The following is a 19,949-nucleotide window of genomic DNA, read 5'->3' on the forward strand; positions in this document are numbered from 1 at the left end:
GTATTCATCAGTCGCGGAACAGACATCAAAATAAACTTTTCTTTTTTTCCGTCTTACCGCTTTCTTTTTTACTGTCCTGGTGGTAGATTTTGAAGATCGTTTCACCCATGCAGTGTTTTCTTGAAGAACAGGCTACGAAGAAATAATTATAATTGAATTTAAAATTCAAAACGGCAATAATACCTTGTAATATGTGCTGTAATCGCCTATTTCAGATGAAGTCTGCTGTATTTGCTTACCCTTCGCTCTTTGGAAGCTGGGGCGGCAGAAGCACCCCGTCTCTTCCCATAAAAGGTCTTGGTCTCCATACTGTACTGTGGTCACTGTAGTGCAGGTTCGCAGTTTTTTTTGTGATGGGAGCTCACCCAATCCCTTGGTGTATTTATGCTATATTCACATGTACGGCTAGAATGTTCATTGTCTTCCAATGAAAGGCGGGTGCCTTTTGCCGAAGTCGGGAGACATTAGAGGCTTGCCACACCCGGACTGTTAAACCAACGCATTAGCACATCAAAGCCCATTGAGGACCCGGGCGCAATAGTTGCTTTGTCCCTTGATTTACTGATCTGCATTAATTATGGAAATCGAGTTCCTGCTCTTTGCAGACGACCTGGTCCCGCTGTCGCCCACAGAACAGAGGCTGCGCCAGAACCTGGCACTGCTGGAGCAGCACTGTCAGACCTGGGCGCCGACAGTCAATCTGGACAAGACCAGAGTTATGGTTTTCCAGAAAAAAAGCCAGACCTCAGGGAAACAGGTACAAATTCACACCTAACAACGGGAGCAGGGACGAATTAGGCCAGTACCCACTATTGTTAAACATACAGAAAAGAATATTAAAGTATTGAATATTAGTATTGGCTTTAGTATTAGCCATACAGAACATTAAAGTGCCCCTTTTCCATTCAGCGGGTGCCTGAGCCGCTGTGTCCTATCTTCTGACAGTCACCGTTGTGAATGTCTGTAGAGTGTATCTTATTTTTAGTACTATATTTTTGTATTATATTCCCTATTAATCAAACTCTAAGAGTATGTATCGGCTTGTCCCCTCCTCCCGCCCCTCTCTGCGTACAGTAGAGCCTCCTGTCCAGCCAGCACATGTCCACAGACATTCACAACAGCAACATATCATAAGACATTTGCACATATAGTTAAATTATTAGTTGTTTTTCAGGAAGTTAAAAAAACACTTGAATTACTTATTCAGTCTCTCGAAATAAAGTTATTTTTCAAGCATTGCAACAAACGTCGGGCAATGTGTTTTTTTTAATCCAACATTGACAGCCACATTTAAATCTTGTCAGTCAGCTCTTTTTTCTCTATTTGAATTGTGGCTTAAACATCGCATGACTTTAAAAGCTAGAAAGACAGGTTTCGATTCACATTAGCTGGCGAACCTTGTTAACAAAAAAACTAATAATAATGTAACATGCCACTGTTTGTTCATGAACAAAGTTATACTGAGATTTCCTTAGACACGCGATTAAAAAAAAATTGAATCCCCGGCGGAACACATTCCATAAGAATCAGCGCTTTTACAGTATATATCGCCTTTAAAGGTGGCTTCTCAAAACGCCTTACAGGATAAAAACAGCAATAACAGCAACAACTACAATATTGTATTTCATTGCACTTTGAAAACCAAGTAATAACTTAACTATATGTGCAAACGTTTCATATGTTGCTGTTGTGAATGCCTGTGGAGTGTATCTTATTTGCCTTTTGTCCTGGTTATCTCTCTCCCCCTCCCCCCCTCTCTCCCTCAATTCAATTCAATTCAAGGTGTTTTATTAGCGTGACAGATGGGTACAATCAGTGTTGGGTATTTACTTTGCTTTGAGATTCCACTTTTAAAGGTGATATATAAATTTTTGACTAAAATAAATTGATATCTTTGTCTTCTAAGTATCTTAATAAACTTTCAGCATAGCTTTCTACCCGTTTAGATTTATATTTCTTGGGATTTTGGGATCAAACGTGGAAGGATTAGATTGTAATCGTTTTTATTTTTCAAATACGTTTTAGAAAAGAGTAATCTATACCTGCCCAGACTGTACGCCTTCCTAAACCCCGCCTTTCACTAGTGTCCTGCTCTTCCCCGCGCACCCCAGCCGGGGCGCTCTTCGGCCTCTGCCCGGGACGAATGTATATTTTGATATTTACACCCAGCGCGGCACTGAGGGAGCGTCTGCATTTATAACTTAGTTTTTAAAATTAGTCAAGCAATATGAAGCATCTCCTGTTACTTTTAAGTCCCTTAAATACATTGAGCACAGCTTTCTCACCACTTAAGATTACTTTTTGATACCATCCTTACACAAAGCAGAAACTTTCCGATGACATACAGTACAAGTGGAAAGATTACAGATTTTAATCGTCTTTAATTTTGTTACGTTATACGTTTTAGGAACGTTTCATCTAAACAAACACCACAAAACTACTCTCGATTGTATTTCTGACTGTTATGTTACACCTACAGTAGTTCACTGCTTTAAATACATCGAATTAAGAAAGTTACGTGTAGCACTTTAGATCTTTTTTTCTGAACCAGGGAAAATCTGATTATGTTTCTCTATAACAATAATAAAAAACTTTATTTTACATATCACCTTTAAAAGTGGTAGTACCTTTTTTAGTACTATATTTTTGTATTATATTCCCTATTAATCAAACTCTAAGAGTATGTATCGGCTTGTCCCCTCCTCCCGCCCCTCTCTGTGTACAGTAGAGCCTCCTGTCCAGCCAGCACATGTCCACAGACATTCACAACAGCGACATATCATAAAACGTTTGCACATATAGTTAAATTATTAGTTGTTTTTCAGGAAGTTAAAAAAACACTTGAATTACTTATCCAGTCTCTCTAAATAAAGTTATTTTTCAAGCAATGCAACAAACGTCGGGCAATGTGTTTTTTTTATCCAACATTGACAGCCACATCTTAAATCTTGTCAGTCAGCTCTTTTTTGTCTATTTGAATTGTGGCTTACACATCGCACGACTTTAAAAGCTAGAAAGACAGGTTTCGATTCACATTAGCTGGCGAGCCTTGTTAACAAAAAAACAGACAATACCCATGGAGGGGGAGGTCAAGCCAGAGAGAGAGTTTTTAACCCTCTGTCTAAAAACCCAAATAACCCGGGGCAGAGACTCCGGGGGGATCATTGCGTGGTACAGAGCGGAGCTCAGTCAATTCTTATGGAATGTGTTTTTCTTTCTTCTTTTTTTCAGCATGGAGTAAACCTGTTACTTGATTCATATGGATGCCCGGTTCCGCCGGGGATTCAAAACATTATTTTTTTTTTAATCGGGTATCAAAGGGAATAGGCAGTATAACCCTGTTCATGCACAAACTGTGGCATGTTACATTGATTTGGGTGTCTCCTCTTGCCAGAAAGCTCTAAATTGCATTTTGAGCGCAGTTTTTGACTTTTTTTAAATTGCATTTTGGGCGCGGACAGCACATACAAGTGTTAATTGCACAATGAACTGCGCCAAGAAATTTAAAATAGTATTCTTTAGGTGTGAGGGTAGGAGTGTACCACAGCAGGCATAATCAGCAAACCAGGAAAACAAAGAACAGGACAGGTGAGACGTGTATCCAGAAAGCGAGTCATCAGAAAAAGGAAATGGTGTTACGCCCAGGTTTTCGACCCAGTTGTTTTAACTTGCTAATGCATCAGACACATTTCCTGGCGTATTGTGTTTTAAATAAAATAGGAGTGTCTTTCCCTGGTATTAGCTCATCAGTATGGTGTAAGTTTTATCTGTACCATACCATACAGTATATAGGTACAGAATTCAAGCTGCACCACTGTATCGCTTTGGTAAGGAGACGGACAATGACCAAAATCACGAAGACTCTCTCACACCAAATAATGAAGATGAAATGAAACGGGAAGGCAACACGGGACACTGTACAGCAGTTAGCTTCGATGGACATCTTCGTTTCTGAAAGCACAGTGAGACGGCATTATAAAGGGGAGAGGAAGCAAAGAGAATTTAAACTGAGGACGATTCAAAGGTAAATAAATTTCAAAAAATACCTTTCTTGCATGTAAATACAACTACGCACATTATTTTTAAAACTAACTCTTAATCTCTTTTTTTTTCAAAATGATGAGCTTTCAAAATGATGAGAAAATGATTAGCTACAGGCGATGCAAGTCCAAAGACGGCTATGGGCTGACCTCGGTGCGACCATTAGCCCGACATCGATAAGAAGAGTACGCAGGAGGCTTCGATGGAGATACAGAAAAACCAACACATGCCCCATGATAAGGCTAAAAAACAAAGAGGAAAGACTCAAGCAAGCGCCCCAATGGATTGAACAGTGGGAGGCATTTCAGGATGTACTTTTCACCAACGAAACAACAGTGGCTCTGGAACAGTTTTCAACAATGGCATTTTGCAAAAAGGGGAGATATGTGGACAAGCCAAAGCCCAAACATCCACTGAAGGTTCATGTCTGGGGGGGTATATCTAGAAGAGGACCACTTCTTATTTTCAAAGGAATTATGGACCGTGTATTCTTCGAGGAAGTCGTGGTCACACAGCATGCTGCCCCATATATCAGGGAGCAGTTTGGATCAAGGCACTGTCTCTTTCAAGACAACGATCCGAAACACACAGCAGCAAGGGCGAGGCTTATAGCAGAAGGAGTGAACTGGGTGAAAACTCCAGCCGAATCCCCAGATCTAAATCCGATAGAGATGGTTTGGCATTCATTGAAAGACTATGTTCGGAAAACTGCTAAGCCCGTCACAAAGCAGGAACTGATCGATGCGATCTATAAATTCTAGGAGGAAGAACTGACCGAACAAAATTGTAACAATTTTATTAACAGGCTGTTTCGTGTTCTTCCTAGGATTGTTGACCGGGGCGAGGGACATTCGGGAATGTAAGTCTGAGAAAGACAGTCTCACGTTTGTGGACAGTCTGTCCACAAACAAAACATGTAAAAAAAATGTAAAAAAACCAATTACTTTTTGTCAATGAAAACTGGTGTGTGTGTCTCTCTCTGCTGGATGTCCCTCTCACTCTCTGCTGAATAAATAAAAGCATTTTATTAAAAACGCGTTTGCGTTTGTCTGGTATTTACTTTGGTCCCTTTTAACTGTTTTTCGGTCTACTGTATTGCTTTGAGATGCCACTTTTAAAGGTGATATGTAAAATAAAGTCTTTGATTAAAATCTGTAATCTTTCCACTTGGACTGTATGTCATCAGAAAGTTTCTGCTTTGTGTAAGGATGGTATCAAAAAGTAATCTTAAGTGGTGAGAAAGCTGTGCTCAATGTATTTAAGGGACTTAAAAGTAAAAGGAGATGCTTTATATTGCTTGACTAATTTTAAAAACTAAGTTATAAATGCAGACGCTCCCTCGGTGCCGCGCCGGGTGTAAATATCAAAATATACATTCATCCCGGGCAGACGCCGAAGAGCGCCCGGCTGGGGTGCGCGGGGAAGAGCAGGACAGGAGTGAAAGGCGAGGTTTAGGAAGGCGTACAGTCTGGGCAGGTATAGATTACACTTTTCTAAAACGTATTTGAAAAATAAAAACGATTACAATCTAATCCTTCCATGTTTGATCCCAAAATCCCAAGAAATATAAATCTAAACGGGTAGAAAGCTATGCTGAAAGTTTATTAAGATACTTAGAAGACAAAGATACTGTATCAATTTATGTTGCATTAGCCTGATTATGATAAAAAACACATATAATTAAACACACATTTGCGATTTAAATCAAAACACGATTTAAATCAATATAAATGTTTATATTGTAACGCATACTGTCCAGCCTCCATTTCTCTATAAAAATTTACTCTATTACACACACACACACAATAGAAGCAGGAAGCAGAAGCAGGGACCGTTGTCAGAAGGGAAGAAGGTGACTATTCATTGTTATCAAAAATGACTTAGAATCGATCATGTTGTGATATTTTGAAATAAAAAAGTCAATTGATTGTCCATAATATCGCTATTCTATTTTTTCGAAGAAATGTTTGTTAAAAGAAAAGTCCAGCACCAGCTGGATTTGAACACGTAACCCGTGAGTTGGTAATCGGGCATGTAGACCAGTAGGATACAAGGGAAGTCGCATGAAGAGAGAGGCGAAACAGCCCTACACAGCCCTGTCGCAGTACACAAATATAATCATATCGTTATTCAATTCTTTAGATACGCGATTCCATATTATATTAGCAGAAAAGCTTAAAACTACCACTTTTTCACACACTATTTCACATGCTAGTTAAATACTTCGATGCTTAAAATCCTTAGGGAGAAATGGAATACTGGTGTGTATTTTTCCTTTAAAGTACCGATTCCTGGAATCTGACTGGCTGACACCCTTCTGAAGTGGTTCCATAAAATCTGGTATACGGAAAAGAAAGCGTTGATAAAAAAGCCTGGATTCTCATGTATCTCATACAAGTATCTTTTAATACAGTCTTTACTGTGCTCTTGAGGATCCTTGTGATATTTTGAGCTCTAGTTGAATGATAAGTGTCGCATTTTAAATCATTTTCGTAGTTAGAAATTATGAAACGCCCTGTTAAAAGCAAGGGAGTTTTTATGCCCGTTGAAGTTAAACAAAATGCCTGACAAAGTATGGCTTGAACAGATTCCAAGTGCTTGTACAAATGTGCTAAAGAAATTATACTTTGAGTATACAACTTGTCCAAAGTCATTCATTATTAATACTATTAGTAATATCTTCGGTAAAGGCGTTGATGCATAAATATTTCTGATAAAGGTAGGTTGTGTACTTTTGTCCAACTGAGCAATCTTGCTTTCATAAAATATACCAACATTTTAATGACTGATGATTAACATGCTGTAATACACAGTTCAAAATTAAAAGCTCAAATGTTGTACATGAGAGGTTAAGCTCCCCCTGGCAGTTTTACAAGGTGACGCCAGATAGTTTCTGGCATGACGTCAAATTACGCGATTAACCGCGTGATACTGCGTGATACCGCATGATACCACGACACACCCACCGGGGTATGCCGCGAAATACTCCACCCATTTTGAATGGCTGCATCTGTATCAATAGCAGCCACTACCAAAGATGCCACATAGCCTTGGTATCTTTCATATTTAAATGTGTGGCAGACAGGTTTTTGTTCAAATTTTCTGTTCCCTCCCTATGCCATTCAAGTTTTCCTACCAGATTCTACACTACTTCTGTTACTTACTGTATATTGTGCAATTTTCATAAATACAGTATGTTCTTTGTATACATTCTAGAACTGTTAAATTGTTTGATATTTTGATATTCAGTTATCAGCCCATTTCAAGAAATCACTGGCATTGTATTTTCTTTCTTCTTTTTTTCAGCATGGAATAAACCTATTACTTGTTTCTTTACAGCCTATGCATGCTGACGCAGCTACTCACCTGAACTGCATATATAAATACATTTATTTGCTTTCAATGCTATACTTTTCATGACCAAAAACAACATTTATTTACTTGTTTCTCGAAATATGCAAATGCAAGTTATCTCCAATAACCTCTAAACTTAACCATTAAGTTTGTTTTCATGGCAGTTAAACCCTCCTTTTTACAGTGTGGATAGTAGTTTTTTTTAACTCATAAGTACCATAAATATTACCATTAATAATAGAAAAGTGCATTGTTAAAACTGAGTGTAAAAACACTCTTTTTAACTGTAAACTGTCATAACAGCCATCCAGCTGCATCCCTCAGCTAGCAGTTGCCCTGGGAAACCATTCCATTCTCACAAGGGCTCACAGTTTTCAGTCTCAAGCCTGCTCTTCTAACCCATCCTGTTCCCTTTTCAGAAAGGTCAAGCAGTTTCTCCCATACCAGAGATAGATACTTTATTGATCCCGTGAGGGAAATTGCAGTGCAACAGCAGCTTAACACAGAGAACACAGCCACAGTGTAACAAATTATATAATAATAGTACAATACATACAGTACAATACAAGAGTTACTCACAGTCCGGACACACAAGGAACTACAACTAGAACTGAACAGTACACAAAAAAATCGTATCACACATATGAATATAAATATAGATGTAAATATAGATATAGATATAAATATAGATATAAATGTATTGCACAGGTCCCTGGCATATATTGCACAAAAAACAGTTGTAAACGGGAAAAAGAAAAAGAAAAAGAAAGAGAACAGATGTAGCAGTAGATGTGTAGATGCGTTCAGTCCAGAAACAGGTCACTGTCGATGTTGCCTCTGCCAAGACGCAAGGTGGATGCGTTGTACAATCTTATGGCAGAAGGCAAGAATGACCTCCTGTAGCGCTCCCTGTCGCACCGTGGATGAATCAGTCTATTGCTGAACGTGCTCTTCATTTCTGCAAGCCTGTCATAGAGGGGATGGGAGAAGTTGTCCATGATGGCCTCTAGTTTGGTCATCATTCTCCTCTCAGCCACTACCTCCAAGGGGTCCAGGTCAGACCCAATGACAGAGCTTGCTCTCCTGATGAGCTTGTTCAGCCTTTTAGAATCCACTGCTCTAATCCCAGAGCCCCAGCACACCACTGCGTAGAAAATGGCACTCGCTACCACCGACTGATAGAACATATGTAGCATCTTACTACACACATTGAAGGACCTGAGCCTCCTCAAGAAGTAAAGTCGGCTCTGTCCCTTCTTATAGATGGCCTCGATGTTCTTAGACCATTCCAGTCTATCGTCAATGTGCACTCCCAGGTACTTGTTCGAGTCCACCATCTCCACGCCACTCCCATGGATGTAGACAGGAGTAGATTTGACCTTTTTCCTCCCGAAATGTACCACCAGTTCCTTTGTCTTTGTTACATTCAGTTCCAAGTGGTTCACCCCACACCACTCCACAAAGCTGTTGACCAGTCCTCTGTACTCCTCCTCCTGCTCACCCTTGATACATCCCACAATTGCAGAGTCATCTGAGAACTTCTGCAGGTGGCATGACTTTGAGTTGTACTTAAAGTCCGAAGTATAGAGGGTGAAGAGGAATGGAAAAAGAACTGTCCCTTGAGGTGCCCCTGTGTTACTCACTACCTGTTCAGACACACAGTTCTGAAGTCTCACAGACTGTGGTCTGCCTGTCAGGTAGTCAGTGATCCACGAGGTCGTGGAGGCATCGACTTGCATCTCCTCCAGCTTCCTCCTTAGAAGTAAGGGCTTGATGGTATTGAAGGCACTGTAAGAAAACCGGCTCAGGGACACCAAATATGTAACTGTAGTGGCTCTCTGAAGGCACCAGTTCTGTAGGGTTTGGGCATTTACTGGAACAATTATCAATTGTAGCAGTAAATCACAAAGTTGATTCTTTTGATGGCTTTAGAATCCAACCATGCAATATAACTCAAACAACGCACACACACAGGTACTAATACACGAGGATACATTTATTAATACATAGAATATGCATATAAACCTAACAGATCTTATCGAGAGGGTTATCAGAATATAAAAGGTATATATTCAATCAGTTACAAAGTGTTACACATATCAAGAGGACATACGTTCAGTATATTATTCATTAAGACCGTTTCATAAATGAACTTGGTTATAACTTCTACATTAGATACTTGAAACAAGTACAAAACTCTTAGGAATTAAATTGATATCAACTTGTTGGGATAACAATTGAATTCTCGAGCTGTAATGCATTGAAGTTGAATACTCATCCAATCTTTGGGGATTCAGATCTCCTGCGGGCACAAAGAAACAGTTGCAGGCTTGTTGCTGTCCAATCCGCGCTCTCTGGCTCGGTGCCAGGCTGTGCTGTGCGGCTTGCGACGGTGCGCTGCTGATGCTCACTGACCGGCTAGTTAGTGTTGGCTTTAACTAGCACAGTTTGTGCACAGGAGAAAAGATGACTGTGGGTCCCAGCAAGTCAGGAAGAGGACCGGTTCGTTCCTGATGAAGCGCTAGTTCTGAATAGTGATTCAGCTGTCCACAGTTCCGACCTTTGCATGAGGCTTGCTGCTGGTTACTCTCTGGCAACCTCCACTCTAGACTCTTAGAACAAAGGAAAGTTCTGGCACTCGGACACACTGGCCGTTCCGTGGTTGTCCGGGCTGTGTCTCAGGATGGTCAGGAGGCGCGCTGCGAGAATGTCCTACCCTTGGGAGCCTTCTGCTCCTGGGCCGCCCTGCCCTGGAATTCTCCTTTGAATTCCCTTTAGAACAGTCCACAGAATCCTCTCCAGAATCTTACTGAATCTTGAATCTTACTGAATCTTACTGAATCTTACTGACTCTCTGTGTTGCCTGTTTTTAGCTCGTTGATTGGCTGAAAGTTCCATGGGCATCAGAGTCCCACGTGGGTTACTCGGCCCTACCAGTCCCTGATTGGTTGATCAAGGTGAGATATGAATCACTTACTCCTGACACTTAGGAATGCAGTCCAGATGTCCATCTGGCACTCCCTAGACAGATAGGCGCCAATGGATGACCATTGATCATGATAGCCAGGCTTAGCTAAGTGCATCCCCCTTTGGGAGCTGTCCTTATCAGGAGAAAACAGCTTAAATCACCCTGCATGAATAGTCTCTCTGTGGCTGCACCACAGAGATGAACAGAGAAATGGGGCCTCATTTGGGAAGGCTCAGAACACTTAATTCTTTCTTATTAATAAGCCTCGCCACTACAGCACTGGAGAAGTCGAAAAACATGATCCTTACAGTGTTGCCAGCCCTGTCCATGTGTGAGTAGGCCCTTTGCAGCATGTAGATGATCGCATCCTCCACACCAACACTGGGATGGTAGGCAAACTGTAGGGTGTCCAGTGATGAGCTGACCAGGGGTCTCACATGGGATAAGACCAGCCTCTCCAGTGTCTTCATGACGTGAGAAGTCAGTTCAACTGGTCTGTAGTCGTTGAGGACAGAGGCGCGCCCTTTCTTTGGTACCGGGACCAGGCATGATGTCTTCCAGAGCACCGGGACTCTCTCCAAGCGCAGGCTCAGGTTGAACAGTCGCTGGAGCACTCCGCTCAGCTGATCAGCACAGGCCCTCAGAACTCTGGAACAGATGTTATCTGGTCCTGTGGCCTTACCCTCGTGCAGCCTCTTCAGCTCCTTCTTCACCTGGTCAGCCGTGATGGTCAGCCTGGCCTGGGGGATGGTGCTCATAGTGCTTTCAGTGCTGCAGGTGTTAATGGCGGAGGTGTTGGAGAGTGGCAGCTGTGGGGGATGGGTGGGTGAGTAGCTGCTGGGGGTTGTAGCTGTAGGCGGCCGTGTTTGTGGGGGGATGGAGGAGGTGTTGGGCAGTTGCAGCTGTGAAGGGTTAGGGAGCGTGTGGCTGTGGGGGGATGGGTGTTGAGCCACAGAGGACCCAGAATCAAACCTGTTAAAGAACTGGTTAAACTCGTTGGCCATCTCCAGGTTCCCCTCTGTTGCACCCCCAGCCTGTTTGAAGCCAGAGATCTCTCTCATGCAGCTCCATACATCCATACATCAGAGGCTCCCTTTTCCAACTATGTGTGTACTATGTGTAGCAGCCTCAGCTGCAAACCTGCTCTCCACATCAGCCTCATCTTCAAGCCTGCACTCCACTCCTCACTTATTCTTTTAACTTGTTGACCCACATCCCATGCACTCCGGAAGGCTGCCCTTCATAATCCATTCGATTCCCCTTTCAGGGGGCTTGCCATTCAGTTTCTTTCCATACCCAAGACTCCCCTTTTCTGACCAATATGTTGTGTTAAGCAGCCTCTTTTTGCCAGGGATGCAGTTAGCTGGCTTCTCCTAGGACTGACGCACATTTCCATTTCTTTTCTCTTTTCCATTACTGGCCATCCTGGGATGATTAAGCACATGTAAGAGAGGTTCATAAAATTCTGAAATTAATAAATAAAAGCACTGGAACTATAAAACAAGTTACAACATTCAATAAATGTATTTCATTTTTAACCACTTTTTATTTTTTACAGAATTTACATGAGGGACTATGTAAAGTACATTTATTTTATTTGCTGTGAGTTTGAGGCACTTGATGATAGTGTTGGACACTGACTTCTGACTACCTTCTGATGATTTGTGTAACGAACAGTTCTTTCCAGACCCTATGCGGACGACACAATTCGGAATAGTGAGGAAACACTGGGGGAAAAGCCATGCAGGAAACGGGGATCAAAACAGGGGGGCGTGTCCTTGGTGTGCTGGTGTTCAGGGGGGTGAGTCCGGGGCAAACAATCCAGTAGAAATCCAAAGGGGGAATCCAAAACGAAAGCAAAAGTCCAAAACTGGGAGGTCCATCCAAAAACAGACAAGATAAAAACTAGAACTGGGTCGGAACCAACGGAATGGGAACGGGAACAGAGATTAAAACCTTAATGGGACCAGGTGCTTCCAGATCCTGGATTCGCATAATACGGAGATCAGATGCAAAGCCCGAATGAACGTCAGTGCCTGGCTTTTAAGGTGGACTGGGAACAGGGGACAGGTGCGGGGAATGAGGCAAACAAGGAAGAGCCAGAGAGCCCTTTAGTAGGAGGGACTACAATCGTGACAGTTTGAATGAGAAAGCTCTAACAACATTGAGCAACAAAGCGATCTAAATCTAAAACACACACTAAAGTCTTTACTAAAGATAGATACAATAACATCTACAAAAAGGTTTTCATGTTGCCTACTGAAAAAAATTGTATTTATCAAGTTGAACTCTTTAAGAAATTTAGACCTTCTGTAAAAGTCAGCATCCTTTTTCATTAACAACAAAGATGTATTACATGAATAAATAAGATTTTATTTTAATATCAGATTTAGAAATAACTCTCTTTAACCTGTTTTGATTATTATATTTTACATATATTATTTCTTAAACAATAATTTTATAAACGTGAATATGTATGATGAAATAAGGAATACATTTTTATTGCATGGGAAACAAAGCTGTTTCTCTCATAGCAAACTGCCTTGTAGTATTCTAATACTACTATTTTTTACATAGGACCTCTTAACTTAAGTTTATTATCAAAATGCAGTTCTTGGCACTTGTCTAGAGGGAACCTGCCAGATTGCCAAACTTAGATGTAGCATTAGATATGATTCCTCCTGCCTTTTGGTAGCCTTGCAATGACACAACTAAACTGGTGCTGACCAATGTCTAGCTCTGCAAGCATGCAGAGATGGAATACTGCCATTTCCAGAGGATAACAGGAGTGTTACCTACTGTGGAGTGTCTAGCAGTACAGAAAGATTTTTAATAATCCCCTTGTTGCCCTGAAGGCCTGGTACTGCTTAGCATCTGAGTTAAAACATAATTTTTAAGTGGAGTGTACTTCATATACAGAAGGGTGAATATGGTGGTTCTCAGGCAAAACAAATTCAAAGAAATACACAGATTTATCTGTGCACCACATAAAGGCTTATTATTTCCCTAGGGATGTCCATGATTTGGAGCATCTGCTGTGCTTTTAAATCTTGCCTCACCTGTTGGAGTAAATTATGGAATGAGAGGTTGGTGTTATATAAAGATAGAGGTTATTTTGTATTTATTACACATATCTACAGTGCCTTGCGAAAGTATTCGGCCCCCTTGAACTTTTCAACCTTTTGCCACATTTCAGGCTTCAAACATAAAGATATAATTTTTTTATTTTATGTGAAGAATCACCAACAAGTGGGACACAATTGTGAAGTGGAACGAAATCTATTGGATTTTTGAAACTTTTTTAACTAATAAAAAAATGAAAAGTGGGGCGTGCAAAATTATTCGGCCCCCTTGCGTTAATACTTTGTAGAGCCACCTTTTGCTGCGATTACAGCTGCAAGTCGCTTGGGGTATGTCTCTATCAGTTTTGCACATCGAGAGACTGAAATTCTTGCCCATTCTTCCTTGCAAAACAGCTCGAGCTCAGTGAGGTTGGATGGAGAGCGTTTGTGAACAGCAGTTTTCAGCTCTTTCCACAGATTCTCGATTGGATTCAGGTCTGGACTTTGACTTGGCCATTCAAACACCTGGATACGTTTATTTGTGAACCATTCCTTTGTAGATTTTGCTGTATGTTTGGGATCATTGTCTTGTTGGAAGATAAATCTCCGTCCCAGTTTCAGGTCTTTTGCAGACTCCAACAGGTTTTCATCCAGAATGGTCCTGTATTTGGCTGCATCCATCTTCCCCTCAATTTTAACCATCTTCCCTGTCCCTGCTGAAGAAAAGCAGGCCCAAACCATGATGCTGCCACCACCATGTTTGACAGTGGGGATGGTGTGTTGAGGGTGATGAGCTGTGTTGCTTTTACGCCAAACATATCGTTTTGCATTGTGGCCAAAAAGTTCGATTTTGGTTTCATCTGACCAGAGCACCTTCTTCCACATGTTTGGGGTGTCTCCCAGGTGGCTTGTGGCAAACTTTAGACGAGACTTTTTATGGATATCTTTGAGAAATGGCTTTCTTCTTGCCACTCTTCCATAAAGGCCAGATTTGTGCAGTGTAAGACTGATTGTTGTCCTATGGACAGACTCTCCCACCTCAGCTGTAGTTCTCTGCAGTTCATCCAGAGTGATCATGGGCCTCTTGGCTGCATCTCTGATCAGTCTTCTCCTTGTCTGAGCTGAAAGTTTAGAGGGACGGCCAGGTCTTGGTAGATTTGCAGTGGTCTGATACTCCTTCCATTTCAAGATGATCGCTTGCACAGTGCTCCTTGGGATGTTTGAAGCTTGGGAAATCTTTTTGTATCCAAATCCGGCTTTAAACTTCTCCACAACAGTATTACGGACCTGCCTGGTGTGTTCCTTGGTCTTCATGATGCTCTCTGCGCTTTCAACAGAACCTTGAGACTATCACAGAGCAGGTGCATTTATACAGAGACTTGATTACACACAGGTGGATTCTATTTATCACCATCAGTCATTTAGGACAACATTGGATCATTCAGAGATCCTCGCTGAACTTCTGGAGTGAGTTTGCTGCACTGAAAGTAAAGGGGCCGAATAATTTTGCACGCCCCACTTTTCATTTTTTTATTAGTTAAAAAAGTTTCAAAAATCCAATAGATTTCGTTCCACTTCACAATTGTGTCCCACTTGTTGGTGATTCTTCACATAAAATAAAAAATTTATATCTTTATGTTTGAAGCCTGAAATGTGGCAAAAGGTTGAAAAGTTCAAGGGGGCCGAATACTTTCGCAAGGCACTGTATATGTTATACATATGTATATAATTTATACACAATTAATAATTCAAATTAATTGAATAAGAATACAGAATAAGCACAACTCAATTTAAATAAAGGTAATGAAGGATGTGAAAATATTTAAATGGAATGCCATTCTTTGCTTTTTTAAAATAATTTGAAAATGTTTTAACTCAATATACAAAAATAAAGCTTAACACTCACACAATGTTTGTGATCAAAATATAAAAATAAAATGATTAACCCATCACTTAGCATGAAACATTTACAAAAAATAAAAATGTATTATCTTAAATAAAATAGGTTTTGGTCCGGTGCTGCCATTTACAAATGCAGCTATTTGAATGACAGGAGTCTTAAAAAGTTCTTGTTCTAAAAACTGTTTGTGAACAAGGTATGGGACCTTTGATTAGAAATGATTAAAGATACCCTGTGGTGTTAAAAGAGAATTCTAGAATGCAAATAAAAAGAATGAACTCACAGTTTTTTGCCAAATGTCTTTGATATATTCTGTAATTACTTCAGGCCAGAATTGCACTTTATAAATTCAGAAATCAACATACTTCTTCATAATACATTCAAAAACAGAAGTATTCTTCTTACACAAAGTCTTTACAATTAATGAAAAAATACTACCATAAAAACATGCCAAAATATTTCAAAAACACTGTAATTTTCTTTATGTAAGAAAACATCTTTCATGGAAAAATTGCATGTACAAGATCTGATCCTTTCAGACCAAGGTAGTTATGTTCTGTGGGTTTGGTCAGTATCAACATGAAAAATCTCAAAAGAAAGTTTCTGCTAAAACGTGGACAACAATTTCCAAACCAATTTCCCAAAATGGTGACAGTGGAGACTGTGCTTATGAGATGCTGTCATTCAGATGACAATTTAAATTGAGCTCCTGAAAACAATTGCTCATCTTCTCCACCTGATCTGTTGTGTTGTTACTGTACAGATGCAGCCATTCAAAATGCGCGGTAAAAACCCGCGGTACGGTAACCTACCCACAAGCCACCGCGGGGCACCGGAGCATACCGCAGGGCAAGTGATTGGCTGGCCAAAATGACCGACAGGGGCACTCGTGGTGCATTGGTTGGTAGTGCAAAGATTTAATCATTTAATGTCTTTACTGTGCACATTTTAATCCGCTTAGTTTTGAATATTTATATGGATTTTACCACTAAAGGGAAATTTTAGTAGCTGAGCATAAAAAGAAGAGGAGCATAACGCATCTGAAGGTCATAAACGATATTAATTTAAAACATTACTGTATGTATGTAAACTGTACTGTGTATGGCTGGTCTTGGTAGTTTAAAGAAAAAATACACACCAGTCTTCCATTTCTCCCTAAACATTTTAAGCATGAAAGTTTTATGAAACGGTACCCAAATATGCGATTGCTGTATAGAATGAATTTTAATTAAAAAAAAATATTTAACACGAACATTAAGCTGTTTACATCTTCCGCCTGAGAACAGTCACCCGTTGCTACCCAACGCAGAATGGTGATTGGCTGACACCATCTGACACCCCTCTGATTGGAGAAAAAAGACGTGCTGGTTTGCTATACCAGGAAGAGGATTTCTTTCAATTCTAAACGTGTATTTTAAAAGTTTAAGAAATAAAAACCTTACAGATTTCTAAACTGATCAGGATCGTTATCTTTGTCTTATGCATAATAATGTTCACCGCTCTGTCCAGCAAATTAATAATAAACTTTATTTTATATAGCTTTTTAAACGAATAAGTAATTAGATTGCTCATAAACCTAATCACTTGCTTTTTCTTTTTATTTAGGCTCAGATTTCAACTATAGATCGTATTATTAATAACCATAATAACAACCAACCAACAAAAACAACCATATAAACATAATACCAACCAAAAACATAGATAACAACCACAATACAAAATCAAATAATCAAACCATTTTACACTCGCAAGTCCTCCAATTATCATAATCCCGCCCCTTATGCAAAACCAAACCTTCCTCCCATCCCAGTTTATCCTGTTTATCATAAACAAAATCCACCTCAATTTTCAACATAAAGCATTACACAAAATCAATACCTCAACACTCCATACTCAACAACGATAATTCACAAACAGCCAGAACATGTAACTACACATTCCCAAACATACCTACTTTCCATAGCCCCGCCCCTTATGCAAAACCAACATCCCTCCCCTGTTCTCTCTCTCCCCTGGCGGTTGTAATTGTTTTTATTTTCAAATAAATTTTAGCAAAGTCATGTATTTTAAAAATCTTAAGATTTTTCTATATATGTCTTTATTTAGTGGTTTCATTAGTGACAAAGGCTAAACTTTCTTGGAAAAATGTCTTTTATGTAAACTATGTTTGCTATTAATTCATTCAGGGCTAAAATATGTTCATTGTCTTCTAATGAAAGAAGGGTTCCTTTCGCCGTAGTCGGGAGCCTAGCCTTTAACTAGTAAGTACTGTATTTACTGGGTTTTTGAGGGGTGGGGGGGGTGTCTTTCGCTGGAAATCTCGCCTCCTACTTTGAAAATACCCGTGAAACCGGTTCAATTCGTCACAGCCAGCACTCCTGCAGAGAGTTGGGTTGTACTTGCAGTGTATACAGTACACGCGTTATGCTCTTCGTTAATGTCTGTGAAGTTTTATTTAATCTCTGAGCCATACTGATTTTTCTGGAAGCCAGTTTCCGCCAGGGAGTAAAAAAAAAAACACACTATGGTATTCTCTCCAATGCAGTGCAGTTAAAAACATACCTCTGATGCTGCTCCTAAATGAATATCGTTTATGACCATCAGAAGCTTTATGCTCCTTTTCTTTTTCCAGTGGATTGAACAGGGAGAGGCATTTCATGATGTACTTTTCACTGATGAAACAACAGTGGCTCGGGAACAGTTTTCAACCAAGTCGTTTTATAAAAAGGGGAGATATGTACACGTTACTGAAGCTAAAAGTTTAGCCTTTGTCGCTAATGTAAACACTAAATAAAGACATATAGAAATCCCTACGTTACAGACTGTATATGGCTGGTATTGGTAGTTTAAAGAAAAAATACACACCAGTATTCCACTTTCTCCCTAAACATTTTTAGGATCAGAGTCTTACATGTGGTTATTTCGAAAACGTTTGTACGTGCTCCTTCTTACCATGTTACTGTTTACCGTTACTGACCATATTAAGTTTAAGTACGCTGGGCAAACGTTCCGAGGTCAAATTCTTCCAGCACGGGGGTACCTTTAAAGCGGAGACGACGGCACCGAAATTTTTTGGCGCGCCTTCTCTTTAAAGCCCTGGCCAAATATGAAGACAGTACGTACAGTTATAATTCAAACGGAATTAAAAACTACACATCCCAGTAACCATGGTGGTGCTTGTGATCATTGCGTTTAACCAACGAAACAGGGCGAAAAATCAGTCACATGACTTTGGGGCAGAGTTTCGAAAGCTTAACCTATCAGCAACAAAGCGAAATTTACACGATAGGCTACCTCAAACTGTCAGTTACACGACTGTGTATGTCGCTTAAGCCACTCCTATTTGGCATTTTAGTTATGGAGGCGAGAAGACGCCCCCCCCCCCCCTCTGGGTGCCTGATTTGCCGCCATCTTTAACCGCTTCGTGTCCAAATCGCAGTAGCTACGCGTACGAAATAAAGTTCATCCCAGCTACAAAACATATATATTTTTGTGGTAAGAGGGAGCAAAACATCAGTATTTACTGCTATTAATTAGTGTATGATTTATAGTTGAAATCTGAGCCTAAAAATAAAGTTAAAATCTCGACAAAGCAATGTAGGAAATACAGAGAAAATAAATCCTTTCTGACATCTAAAATCAGTTTCGATCAAGGTCTCTAAAACGAACAAGAAAAAGAGGATTTTCGGAGGGCAATTACGCTGTATTTATATAGAATAAGTGATTTATGAGCAATCTAATTTCTTGTTCGTTTAAAACAGTGAAATGTCAGCTGCAAAAGATCGCACCAGAAACAGCACTCTCTCTGCCTGTCATAGACGTTCAGGAAAGGCTGAATGAAGTCATGGTGATCAATAATAACAGTTGTAGGACAAGAAACAAAAGATAGTGAAAACTTAAGATTTTTAAGGCTAAAACTCAAATTCATTCTACAAATTAAGGCAAATGAAAATTCAGGACGTTAAAGTGCTAGAGGTGTAAAAAAATACAAAAATGCACATGAGCAAAACATTTTAGAAATGGAGCAAACAGAATAAAAGCCATGCCTATAGTGCAGAAGAGGGATGCAGGAACACTTGCTTAGATATACAAAAAAATCACAAAAAGGTCTATGTTACAAAAGAACATGTAAACATGTACATCAATTTCCCTTCGCGATCAATAGTCTTATCTATAAACATGAAACAGAGTGAGGAATCAGAAATTAGCATGCATAAAAAACAGCAATTCTGTCAGTGAGCCCTAAATGAATTAATAGCAACTATGGTTTCATGGAGGGCTTCTCAGATAGTTGGGCATTTAGGTAAACTGCCAGGTGAAAGGACTTGTAAACATATTTTGTTAAAGCAAGTCAGTTTTTTCCGCAACACATAAAAGACATTTTTCCAAGAAAGTTTAGCGTTTGTCACTAATGAAACCACTAAATAAAGACATAAATATAGAAATCTTAAGATTTGTTTTATTTAATGTTGGTAGCAGGATGAACTGTCAGGTTGAGCTAAGTGTATATTTTGTCACAGGGTTGCTGCAAGATGTTAACAGTGAAAAGGGTATTTAGAAATGAGTTATTTCAAGATGAAAATTTTCAGAATAATTGCAAATCTAGCAGGACAGAGAAAGCACA

General features: G+C 39.9%; 1 pseudogene; it reads left to right on the top strand.

Annotated features, from left to right (window-relative positions):
* Positions 1-3,602: 3,602 nt before the first annotated feature.
* On the top strand, positions 3,603-4,914 carry LOC148676409 (uncharacterized; annotated as a pseudogene).
* Positions 4,915-19,949: the final 15,035 nt, after the last annotated feature.

This window comes from Lepisosteus platostomus, chromosome 2, assembly GCF_059453375.1.
Source record: "Lepisosteus platostomus isolate fLepPlt1 chromosome 2, fLepPlt1.hap1, whole genome shotgun sequence".
Taxonomy (NCBI): Eukaryota; Metazoa; Chordata; class Actinopteri; order Semionotiformes; family Lepisosteidae; genus Lepisosteus; species Lepisosteus platostomus.